The sequence below is a fragment of the Aythya ferina genome (assembly GCF_964211825.1).
Source record: "Aythya ferina genome assembly, chromosome: W".
Taxonomy (NCBI): Eukaryota; Metazoa; Chordata; class Aves; order Anseriformes; family Anatidae; genus Aythya; species Aythya ferina.
Genome location: NC_140313.1, coordinates 5,923,234 through 5,936,771, shown reverse-complemented (window position 1 = coordinate 5,936,771; position 13,538 = coordinate 5,923,234). Strand labels below are relative to the sequence as shown.

General features: G+C 47.7%; 1 long non-coding RNA gene across 1 annotated transcript in view; it reads right to left on the bottom strand.

Moving 5' to 3' along the window:
- LOC311426410 overlaps positions 1 to 13,538 on the bottom strand; it is a 274,512-nt gene that overhangs the window by 56,568 nt on the left and 204,406 nt on the right. The window lies entirely within an intron of this gene.

Here is a 13,538-nt window from a genome sequence, read left to right as displayed (position 1 = left end):
AAGTAAAAGAGATGGTCTGATTACCCAATAACTGGTCAGCCCAAACATGTGAATTATATGCCTTGAATCAGGCACTCACACTTCCTGAAGGAAAAGAGGGAACCATCTAGACCAATTTGAGATATGCATATGGGGTGGTTCATACATTTGTTAAAATCTGGGAGGAGCGTGGGTTGATCGACAGTAAAGGGAAGGAACTGACCCACAAGGAGCTTGTAAAGCAAGTCCTACATAATTTATTATTACCTACTGGAATTGCAGTAGTGCATGCAAAAGGGCACCAGAAAAGGAATTCAGTCACTGTCCAAGGGAACCATGTGGCAGATGAAAAAGTCCATGAGGCAGCCTTGCAATCAAAAATCACTATAAATTATCTTATACCTGAAGTAACCTCCCCACCAGAAAAGCAGATAGTGAAAACGAGAAAGAGGTTTTTAAGGAATTAGGAGCCATGGAGTCTGAAGGAAAACGGATACTCCCTGATGGGAGAGAAATGCTGAATAAAGCACTAATGAGGCAAATATTAACTGTTTTACATCAAGGGAGTCACTGGAGAGTTCAAGCAATGTGTGACACTGTGCTATGGAAATATGTATGGGTGGGAATATATACTCTGGCTAAACAAGTATGAAGGGGTTGTGTAGTATGTCAAAAGGTAAATAGGACAATCATCTTCAGTCAGCCCAAAGGGGGGCAAGAACCAGGAATTTGACTCGCCGAGGCTATTGGCTCCGGGGCAGATGTGTTCTGCAGTGGAGCAGGGGATCGAGATGGGCAGGGCTTTTTTCTTGCATCAAGGCCACTCGAGGCAGCCGAGGGAGCCGCCAGGACCTGGCAGCACTCGTGAGTGAGGCCGACGAGGCGTGGGCAGAGCCAGCAGAGCTCCCTCCCCTGCCATACAAAGGCATCCCCTAGGGAGCACAAGCAACCAAGAGCGTGGCGAACAGTGCATAGCATGGCAGTTTACGTGGCAGTGCACTCTCACTGCTCTTTTCCAAAGGTGGTTGTAACCTGCTTGTGAAGAGCGCAGACATGGTATCAACCCTGCAGAAAGCCATGGCCTCTGCATGACTTGCGGCCTCTCCAGCCACAGCTACCGATGTGGCTACCCAGACGGAGATCTCGGGGAAACACGCGAAAGTCCAGGTGTTGGGCTGCAGGGTGTGCCCAAGTCTGTGGGAAAGGAATTCACAGGTGGCTTCACGCTGTTTCACACATCCCTGCATTATAGAATCATAAAATCATAGAATATCCCGAGTTGGAAGTGACCCATAAGGATCATCAAGTCCAACTCCTGGCACTGCACAGGTCTGCCCAAAAGTTTAGACCATGTGACTAAGTGCACAGTCCAATTGCTTTTTAAATTCAGACAGGCTTGGTTCCATGACTACGCCCCTGGGGAGCCTGTTCCAGTGTGCAACCACCCTCTCAGTGAAGAACCTCTTCCTGATGTCCAGCGTGAACTTCCTCTGCCTCAGCTTGACACCATTCCCGCGGGTCCTATCACTGGTGTTCACAGAGAATAGGTCACCTGCCTCCCCACTCCCCCTCGCAAGGAAGTTGTAGACCATGATGAGGTCCCCCCTCAGCCTCCTCTTCTCCAGGCTGAACAGGCCAAGTGACCTCAGCCGCTCCTCATACGTCTTCCCCTCTAGGCCCTTCACCATCTTTGTTGCCCTCCTCTGGACACTCTCCAACAGTTTAATGTCATTCTTGTACCGTGGTGCCCAGAACTGCACACAGTACTCGAGGTGAGGCTGGACCAGTGCAGAATAGAGGGGGACAATCACCTCCCTCGATTGACTAGCGATGCTGTGCTTGATACATTCCAGGATATGGTTGGCCTTCCTGGCTGCCAGGGGACACTGCTGGCTCATATTCAACTTGCTGTCCACCAAAACCCCCAGATCCCTCTCTGCGGGGCTGCTCTCCAGCATCTCATCGCCCAGTCTGTACGTATAGCCAGGGTTGCCCCGTCCCAGGTGCAGGACCTGGCACTTGCTCTTGTTAAACTTCATGTGGTTGGTGATTGCCCAGCTCTCCAATCTGTCCAGATCTCTCTGCAAGGCCTTTCCACCCTCATCAGAGTCCACAACTCCTTAAAGTTTGGTGTCGTCAGCAAATTTGCTCAAAACACCTTCTAGTCCTACATTCAAATCATTTATAAAGACATTGAAGAGGAATGGCCCTAAAATGGAGCCTTGAGGGACCCCACTAGTGACCGTCCGCCAGCCTGATGTGGCCCCGTTAACCACAACCCTTTGAGCCCTGCCCATCAGCCAATTGCTCACACATTGTATAATGTTTTTGCTAAGTTGTATGCCGGACATTTTGTCCAGTAGGATCCTATGGGAAACTGTGTCAAAAGCTTTACTGAAATCCAAACAGATCACATCAGCTGGTTTCCCTTGGTCAACTAGATGGGTGATCTTATCATAAAAGGAAATCAAATTTGTTAGGCAGGACCTTCCCCTCGTGAACCCATGTTGGCTGGGACCAATGACTGCATTGTCCCCCAGGTGCACTTCAATAACTTCAAGAATCATCTTTTCCATAATTTTACCAGGCACTGAAGTGAGACTGACAGACCTGTAATTGCTAGGATCTTCTTTCTTACCCTTCTTGAAAATTGGCACAACATTTACCAGCTTCCAGTCTACTGGGACCTCTCCAGATTCCCAAGATCTTTCAAAACTAATTGAGAGAGGTCCTGCGATGACGTCAGCCATCTCTTTAAGTGCCCTGGGATGAATCCCATCTGGACCCATGGACTTGTATGGATCCAGGTGGAGCAGCAAATCCCGCACACGTTCAGGGTCAGTTGGGAGTTTGTCATTCCCACCGTTATGGTCCTCCAGCTCAGGGCACCCAGGGTCCCGAAGTCCATCATCAGTGTTGAAGACAGATGCGAAGAAGGCATTAAACATCTCTGCTTTGCCTATGTCATGGTCTGTGAAGAGACCTTCCCCATCAAGTAGCAGACCTATGTTTTCTTTGGTTCTCCTTTTTCTGTTCACATATCTAAAAAAACCTTTTTTATTGTCTCCCACAGACATGGCCAGGTTCAACTCTAGTTGGGCTTTGGCCCCATGAATTTTCTCCTACAACCACAAACAGCATCCCTGCATTCCTTTCTCATCGCCTGACCCTGCTTCCAGCAGCCGTACACTTTCTTTTTCCGTCTAAGCTCCAGTAGAAGATCCCTGGTCAGCCAGGCCGGCCTTCTGCCTCACCTGCCTGCCTTCCGATATTTTGGAATTGCCTGATCTTGTGCTTTTAGGAGGCAGTGCTTAAAGATTGACCAGCACTGATGGACACCAATGCCTTCAAAAGCAGCTTCCCACGGACCTTGCTGACTAGTTCCCTGAGCAGAATTAGAGATAATGAGGAAATAATCAGTAGAAACAGAAACTTGAGCAAGGTCAAATTAACTTGTCTACAAATTAACTTGGCTACAGTGTTAAAGATGAGCTTTGTGCAGCAGCCAATTGCTGACTGGCTAGAGGTGCGTGTCTGAGGGTCTCTAACCAATTGTATGACAGATTCGGACGCGTGGACAGTGCATGGGGCTACAGGGAAAGTACATGTTGTAGTGAAAAAAAGCAATAAATGTCTCCTGTTCAAGAGCCATCAAGAGTCCGTGTCTTGCATCCCTTCAGTGGTGACCCTTCAATGGTGACGGGGAGGAGAAGCGCTGCACAAACGTCTGAAGGGAACCCAGCTGAATGAGTCAAGCTCGCAGCTGGACTGCAGCTTCAACCCCGGGACATCACCTGAAGGACAGGTGAGCGGCTGGGCAGTAATCATGGGATCTAGCCTTTCGGCAGAGGAAGAAGCTATAGTGAAACTACTAACGCAACTCCTAATAGAAAGGGGAGTATAAAATGATCTGTTTAAGATAAAGCTATTATTGACATTTTTGCGAAAACAAGAGTTCCCCTCAATGGCTTCCACAGTATTTGACTAAAAACTTGGGACCAAGTGGGGGAAAAAATATAGGAAGCAGCGTCCAGTGGGGATACTAATGCTGCTGAGGTGATGACTACGTGGTGGCTGGTGACTGAGACTTTAAGATCGTGGCAGGCAGAAAAGAATGTACAGAACGCTGCTGCCCAGGCAATAACAGCAGCCGAACTGAGATTAGAGCCTGCAAGGTCATCAGAGTGGTGCAAGTTGATAGACAAGGAAGGGCAAGGATGACAAGGAAGAGGGCTGCGGACCGCCACTGCAGAGCCCCTCCCTGCTGACCCCCTCTGCTCCCACCTTGCCTACCCCCGATAATGCCTCCCTTGGGGCCCGAGCTTTCAACCCACGGGAACGATGGGAGCAAGTGTGCCAGGAAGCGCTAAAGGACAGGGGCCTGGAAGGAATGGCTTTCCCAGTGCAGGTGCAACCCAACGGTCCAAATGAATATAATGCCTTCCAATGGGACCTAATTAAAGAATTAAGAAAGACTGTGACTACATATGGATTACACGCACCATTTACTCAGTCACTGTTAGAAAATGTTATGACTGGTCAGTTGTTGGTGCCGTACAATTGCCGTCAGATAGCCACGCTGATTTTAACGCCAACACAAAAATTACTCTGGGAGCAAAAATGGAAAGCAGGGTGTGTATTAGCTGCCCTGGGTAACAGAACGGCAGCCTGGCGACACCCTCCGGGGAGCGGGGATCCCACAGTTGATGGGGACTGAGTCATTACTTGAACGCAGGGTCCAGCGCCAACTGCACCCCCGCTGTCACCTCTGAGCACCCGCCCACCCTGCCCTGCCACTGGCTGCTGCGTTTCTCAGGTTCGAGCGCACGCATGCATGCACCGGGCGCTGCCATGTTCCGCCTGCTGTTGTGCCTGGGCTTGCTTGGGGCCGACCGCCGCCGCCGCTGCTGCTGCCACCCCCCCCTCCCCGCCCCTGCTTCTGCCCTCTGGTCCCTCTGCTGGCATTGCGGGCCGCCACCGGCAGCTCGGCCAAGGATGTGGGTGGATCCCCTGAAAAGGCCGCCACAGATCTCAACAGTGAAAACAAGAAACTCAATAAATCCCAGCAGCTGAAAAAAGTTTTCTAAGAATGTGGTGCTGTAGGGGTTTCATTCCACATTGGAATTTCATTAGTATCTTCAACCTGACTGTGTCAAGTGGTGTGGATATGACTGCAGTTCTCTTCAAACTTGGTTTCAGTGAATCATTGCTGCAGTCTAAAAGGGCTGCTGGTACAGGCACATTTCTGTTGGCATATGCTATTCACAAATTTTTTGCTCCAGGACGGCTCAGCATTACTATAGTTTCTGTGCCATTTATTGTCCGATACTGCCGGAACGTTGGTTTCTTTAAACCTCCTACCCCAAATCCGTGATAACTTCTTCATATATTTTCTATGCTCTGTGATAGCTTAATATATGCAGATTTTCAGACTTGTGTCCTCTTGTGTTAGAGATAAAAACTCACCTGGTATGGCCCTCTGACTACTACCCGTTACTGTTTTTTCAGGCTGGTAATGACAAAGTAGCAAGGAGAAGTCCAAGAGCAATCAAAAGGGACTTTAGGGCTTTGGGGCGACTGGTTAAAGGATCGGGGCACAGGTCGTGTTTGCCTCTGTCCTTCCAATAGGAGGGATCAACGTTGACAGGCAGACTCAGCTCGTCAATATGTGGCTTCGAGACTGGTGCACTGGCAGAACTTCGGGTTTCTTGATCACAGGAAGGTCTATGCGACACCAGGCCTGCTGGCACCAGATGGGAAGCATCTCTCTCAGAGGGGGAAAAAGATTTTTGCCCAGGAGTTAGCAAGGCTGATAGATAGGGCTTTAAACTAGAGTCAAAGGGGGAAAGGGATAAAACCAGGCCTGCCGGTGATAAGCTAAGGGACGACGTGCCAGAATCAGAGGGACTGTGTGCTAGTGAGGTCTTTCAGTCTGCTCCACAAGGTGCTATGTACAATAAGGCACATTTGAATTGCTTCTACACCAAGGCACGCAGTATGAGGAATAAACTAGATGAGCTAGAAGTCTTGGCCCAGTCCGAGAGCTATGATATAAGCAAAGCCTGGTGGGATAAGTCCTGTGACTGGTGTGTTGCAACAGATGGCTACAGGCTTCTCAGGAGAGACAGGCAGGGCAGGAGAGGCAGTGGGGTGGTGCTGTATGTAAAGGAGGGGCTGGACTATGTGGAGCTTGCAGTTGGCAGTGGCAAAGTTGAGAGCCTCTGGGTAAGGATTAAGGGACGAACAAATGAAGGGGATGATGTCATGGGAGTCTATTACAGACCACCCGGCCAGGATGAAGACACTGATGCATTATTCTCTGAGGAACTAAGAAATACCTCGAGATCAACTGCCCTTGTTCTTATGGGGGACTTCAACTTGCCAGACGTCAACTGGGATTACCACACGGCTGACATGAGCAGGTCCAGGAGGTTCCTAAAGCACCTTAATGATAACTTCTTGGTGCAGGTGCTAAGGGAGCCCACTAGGAAAGTTGCCCTCCTAGATCTGTTGCTGGAGAACAGAGAGGGTCTTGTGGGAGACTTGGCAATTGGCAGCCATTTTGGTCATAGTGACTATGAAGTGGTTGAGTTTAACATTTTTGGTGACAGGAGGAAAATTGCCACCAAAACTTCAGCCCTGGATATGGGGAGAGCAGACTCAGGGAACTAGTTGGTAAGGTCCCCTGGGAAACTGCTTTTGAAGGCGTCGGTGTCCATCAGTGCTGGTCAATCTTTAAGCACTTCCTCCTAAAAGCACAGGGCCAGGCAATTCCAAAATATCGGAAGTCAAGCAGGCGAGGCAGAAGTCAGTCTTGGCTGACCAGTGATCTTCTTCTGGAGCTTAGGCACAAAAAGAAAGTGTATAGCTGCTGGAAGCAGGGTCAGGCGACGAGAAAGGAATACAAGGACACTGTTTCCCTTTGTAATTAAAAAATTTGTGTGGCCAAAGCCCAATTAGAGTTGAAGCTGTCCAGGTCTGTGGGAGACAATAAAAAGTGCTTTTTTAAATATGTGAACAGAAAAAGGAGGACCAGATGAAACATAGGTCGGCTACTTGATAGGGATGGTCACCTCACAGACAAGGACATAGGCAAAGCAGAGACATTTAATGCCTTCTTTGCCTCCTTCTTCAATGCTGATGATGGGCTTCGGGACCCTGGGTGCCCTGAGAGGGAGGACCATGACGGTGGGAATGACAAACTCCCAACTGACTTTGAACGTGTGCGGGATTTTCTGCTCCACCTGGATCCATACAAGTCCATGGGTCCAGATGGGATTCATCCCAGGGCGCTTAAAGAGATGGCTGATGTCATCACGGGACCTCTCTCAATTATTTTTCAACAATCTTGGGAATCTGGAGAGGTCCCAGTAGACTGGAAGCTGGTAAATGTTGTGCCAATTTTCAAGAAGGGTAAGAAGACCCTAGCAATTACAGGCCTGTAAGTCTCACTTCATTGCCTGGTAAAATTATGGAGAAGATTATCCCGAGAGTTATTGACGTGCACCTGGGGGGACAATGCAGTCATAGGTCCTAGCCAACATGGGTTCACAATCTGGACAAATTGGAGAGCTGGACAATCACCAACCACATGAAGTTTAACAGAAGCAAGTGCCAGTTCCTGCACCTGGGACGGGGCAACCCTGGCTATACGTACAGACTGGGCGACGAGATGCTGGAGAGCAGCCCCGCAGAGAGGGATCTGGGGGTTGTGGTGGACAGCAAGCTGAATTTGAGCCAGCAGTGTGCCCTGGCAGCCAGGAGGGCCAACTGTATCCTGGTGTGCAACAAGCACAGCATCGCTAGTCGGTTGAGGGAAGTGATCTTCCTGCTCTACTGTGCAGTGGTGCAGCCTCATCTCGAGTACTGCATGCAGTTTTGGGCACTACAGTACAAAAAGGACATGAAACTACTGGAGAGTGTCCAGAGAAGGGCTACAAAGATGGTGAAGGGCCTAGAGGGGAAGACGTACGAGGCGTGGCTGAGGTCACTTGGCCTGTTCAGCCTGGAGATGAGGATGCTGAGGGGATATCTCATCGCGGTCTACAGATTCCGCACAAGTGGCGGTGCAGGCAATGATCTATTCTCTTTAGTGACCAGCGATAGGACCCGAGGGAATGGTGTCAAGCTGTGACAGGGGAGGTTCACGCTGGATATTAGGAAGAGGTTCTTCACTGAGAGGTTTGTCGCACACTGGAACAGGCTCCCCTGGGACATAGTCACGGAACCAAGCCTGTTGGAGTTTAAGAAGCGTTTGAACTGTGCTCTTAGTCATAGTGTCTGAAATTTTGGGTAGACCTGTGCGGTGCCAGGAGTTGGACTTGATGATCCTTATGGGTCCCTTCCAACTCGGGATATTCTATGGTTCTATGATTCTATGACCATTCCAAAGTGTACAGATAGATTTTACAGAACTTCCTAGAGTAGGTACATTTAAATACTTATTAGGTTTGGTTGATCACTTTTCCATGTGGGTGGAAGCTTTCCCTTCAGCATCTGCTACTGCGAGCATGGTACCTAAGGTAATTCTGGAACAGATAATTCCCAGCTATGGAATAATTGGAAATATTCTGATTTTTTAATTAGTATGTATATCATTCTTCATAGTGAAGGAAATTCAGGGGGCAATAATACTGATCCTGGTTGTGGAGATGTTACCTGTGAGGTAAGGATTTATCCATACTGTACCGAATATGGTAATTATGGGAGTGCTAATATATATAATGTATACCAAACACAGCAAAAGAATCATTCGGTAACTGGATGGCCAGTTCCGAACAGCAAGCGGTGATATTCGCTATGTGGTAATAAAGCCAGGAAGGTGTTGCCCCTAAGATGGAAGGGAGCTTGCACCCTGGGGGCAATAATTCCAAACATAACCATTATTGAGGATATACAAAACCAAAGCACCAGCCTCCTTGAGACCCACCTACGCAGAATCAAGAGGACTTCAGTTAATCCTCTAGTGGAGAGAGGAACAGTGTTTCACAGTTTTGCGAGTTTTTTTTGCCCTTGGTTAGTGGTGAGTGATAACATTCTAGATGTGATCCGGGCACTGAAAGAGGAGGTGACAAGTCTGTCAAAGACAGTATTCCAGAATCTAATGGTACCGAATTTATTACTAGCCTTGCAAGGAGGGGTTTGCACTATAATTAATGCCAGTTGCTGTATGTATGTAGAGCAAACAGGACGAATTAAGACTGATCTCAAAAATATTTGGGAGAAAAACAGAAACATACATGAGGTGGCCCAAGACAACACTTCCCGGGGATTTAGAGACATTTGGGAAAAATTGATCTTGTGGTCGCCTGGATGGAATAGGCTCAATCAACTATTTGTTAGTATTCCAGTAATAATGGCATTGTGTATCTGTCATCCCCCATGACATACGAAGAAAAATATTGCACCCTGATGTTGGAAAAATCACAGAATCACAGAATTGTCTGGGTTGAAAGATCATCGAGTCCAACCTCTGACCTAACACTAACAAGTCCTCCACTAAATCATATCGCTAAGCTCTACATCTAATGTAGATGTAGGCCCGTTCCAATGCCTAACAACTCTTTTGGTAAAGAAGTTCTTCCTTATATCCAACCTAAAACACCCCTGGCGCAACTATAGCCCATTCCTCCTCGTCCTGTCACCAGGCACATGGGAGAATAGACCAACCCCCACCTCACTACAGCCTCCTTTAATGTACTTATAAAGAACGATAAGGTCGCCCCTGAGCCTCCTCTTCTCCAGGCTGAACAAACCTAGCTCCCTCAGCCGCTCCTCGTAAGACTTGTTCTCCAGACCGCTCACCAGCTTCGTCGCCCTTCTCTGGACTCATTCAAGCACCTCGATGTCCTTCTTGTAGCGAGGGGCCCAAAACTGAACACAGTACTCAAGGTGCGGCCTCACCAGAGCTGAATACAGGGGGACGATCACTTCCCTAGACCTGCTGGCCACACTGTTTCTTATACAAGTCAGGATGCTGTTGGCCTTCTTGGCCACCTGAGCACACTGCTGGCTCATATTCAGCCGACTGTCCACCAATACTCCCAGGTCCTTATCCACCTGGCAGCTTTCCAACCATTCCTCTCCCAGCCTGTAGCTCTGCTTGGGGTTGTTGCGCCTCAGGTGCAGGACCCGGCACTTGGCCTTGTTGAACTCAAGAGTGAGGGATGTGAAGAGGTGCAAAAACAACAATAGGAGTAAGAAAAGAAGAGGGGGGAACTGTGAGAAATTAGTAAATTATTATCACAATAAAAACAAAAAAAAAAAACAATGTAAATATTAACGGCTCTTGAGAGCAACTCCAGTTCAGTGCAGGATAACCCATTGTCCCATGTGCAGTTTCTTGGCATCAGTACTCCTTTAAAATACTGTCCTGGTTTTGGTTAGGATAGAGTTAATTTTCCTCCTAGTAGTTGGTAGGGTGCTGTGTTTTGAGAATAATGTTGATAACACACTGATGTTTTAATTGTTGCAGACCAGCGCTTACACTAAGCCAAGGACTTTTCAGCATCTCGTACCGCCCTGCCAGTGAGGAGGTTGGGGGTGCACGAGGAGCTGGGAGGGGACAGAACCAGGACAGCTGACTCAAGATGGCCAAAGGGATAGTCCATACCCTGTGATGTCATGCTGAACACTTAATATGGGGTGGCTGGCCAGAGTGGGGATCGCTGCTTGGGGACGGGATGGGCATCGGTCAGCGGGTGGTGAGCAATTGCATTTTGCATCACTTGCTTTGAACATATTGTTGTTGTTGTTTTTATTTCTCTTTCTTTCTTTTATGTCCCATTAAACTGCCTTTATCTCAACTCACAAGCTTTTATTTTATTTTTTTTCCCATTCTCTCCCCCATCCCATTGCAGGGGAAGGTGAGCAAACATCTGTGGGGTTCTTAGCTGCCTGTTGGGTTAAACCACAAGAAATACAAAAGAGAAGATGTTCGGTCATATGTGACCGACAGATGTTGAGTTAAAAGGTGGGTACTATCCATCTGGTACTGATTCAAGGGAATTTTCCAGAGCAATCTTTTGCTTTCCAAGCATAAGGGTTCTTTGGGGTTGTTAGCACCATTGCCACTGTGGGGTATGAAATACCCACCGGCTTCCTTCCTCCTTTGCCCAGTCTTGTACTACTGTGGCTGTAAAGTGCGATCCATTATCACCCTGGATCTCTTCCAGAAGAGGAAATGTACTAAACCATTCCTTCAGACTGCAGACTGTATTTTCCCCTGTGGCAGCCGTAGCAGCTGTGGACATGGTAGTTCCTGAGATTACTTCCACCCCCACCAATATGTATTTTTTACCCCCGGGGGGTTGTAGTGGGCTGATATAATCAATTTGCCAGGTGTGCCACAGCATTTTCTTATCTTGGATATGCAGGGGAGGCACTTTACTCATGTGGTCTTTGTTAAGTCATAAGTGATGTTGTAAACAGGCAGTTACCACTTGTTCACTCAGCTTTACTGATACAGGCTTAGTATAAATCAGCTTGACCAGTGTGGCCGCATTTAACATGTAACCATTCAAGTAAGCATTCCCATTCATGGTCAACATTCACGACATTATTTTTTTGTAGTCATGTGAGGTTGTCAACTTGATGATTAAGCTGAGCAGCAATAGTAGCTGACCAATCACGTCCTTTTACCCAACCAATATGCAGCACCCTTTCTTCTCCTATTTCAAGCAATTGCTTCCAGCTGTCAGTTTGCCAGACAGGGACTCTATTTACCTGCCAGCCGTTAGCTGCCCAGTGGCCTATCTGCTCTGTGGCTTCCTAATAAACTGCATGCAGATTGATGTAGATATGACTGTCACCATGTCGTGTGGCTAAGACTGCTCTAAGTTCCCCCACTTGAGTGCTCCCTTTACCTGTTTCTTCTAATCTATGTCCTGTGACTACTTCTAAAGCCATGACCTTATATTTCCCCTCATTATTTTGCCTATAAGATGTGCATCGATGAACCATACTCGCTTAAGTTCACTGCCTTCCATCAGAGGAGACACCTCCTGAATCAGAGATGGTTTGCTTGGTGGGGTTTGGAATAGTAAAGTACTGTTTATATCTTACTGCAATTTAGATACCTTAACATTGCCTTCTGTAATAGGCATAATTTCATTGATACCTTGCAGATAGGCATACCACTTACAGACTGAGTTTCTGGGCAATTCCTGCAGGTGGTACTAGACCCTTGTGAACTATATCTAGGAGATGGAAAGGACCCTGAACAATCACACTCTGTTCTCTTTTTATCTGTTCCACCTGCTTCACCATTTGCACTAGAGACAGCAAGCTTTTTTCAAGATCAGAATACCTCATTTTGGTGTCATTAAAAGAGTGGGAGATAAACTCTAGTGGTCTCTCTGGTCCTTCTGGTCCCTTTTGCCAGAGACTACAGTGGGAACCATGTTCACTGAATCCCCATTCTACATGGATAGGGTCGGTTGGGTGTAAGGGACCTAGCTGTTGAAATAACCTGAGTTATTTTATTAATAATTCTAGCACATTCTTGTGCTGTTTAGTCCAGTCCCATGATTTCCTTTTTCTAAGTAGATTATATAAGGGACGGGCAATGATAGAAAAAACAGGAATATGTTTACGCCAGTAACCTAAAACTCCCAGAACTTGCTGTAACTACTTTGTGCTAGAAGGACTCTGCCCCTGCTCTATTTACTCCAGGGTGTCTGGAGGAATAGAAGTGGCTCCTGTCATCCACCAGACTCCACAGGAACTTAACCTCTTGCGCAGGCCCCTGACATTTTGATGGAGTGTTGTGGTTTAATCCGGCCAGCAGCTAAGCACCACACAGCCGTTTGCTCACCCTCCCACCTCCCTCTCTGGGATGGGGGAGAGAAACGGGCAAGTGAAACCTGTGGGTTGAGATAAAGACAGTTTATTAAGACAGGGAAATAATAATAATAATAGTACTAAAATAATAATGTGAACAAAACAAGTGATGCACAATGCAATTGCTCACCACCTGATGATCAATGCCCAGCCTATTCCCACAGCAATCTCCTGAAGAAACTGGCTGCTCATGGCTTGGACTGGCGTATGCTTCGTTGAGTTAAAAACTGGCTGGATAGCTGGGCCCAAAGAGTCATGGTGAATGGAGTTAAATCCAGTTGGAGGCCAGTCACTAGTGGCATCCCCCAGGGCTTGGTACTGGGGCCGGTCCTCTTTAATATCTTCATCGATGTTCTGGATGAGGGGATCGAGTGCACCCTCAGTAAGTTTGCAGATGACACCAAGTTAGGTGCATGTGTCAGTCTGCTCAAGGGTAGGAAGACTCTTCAGGAGCATCTAGATAGGCTGGACCTATGGGCTGAGTCCAACTGTATGAAGTTCAACAAGGCCAAGTGCTGGGTCCTCCACTTGGGACACAACAACCCCAAGCAGCACTACAGGCTGGGAGAAAAGTGGCTGGAAAGCTGCCTGGCACTTTTTGGTGGTACCCAGTTACAGGGATCATCCCTCCATAGGGATCATTCCCTTAGGCTTAAAGTTTTACATCCTTTTCTTCATGATGTCCTTTGCAATGTCCCTTTCCCTGAAGGAAAAGCTGA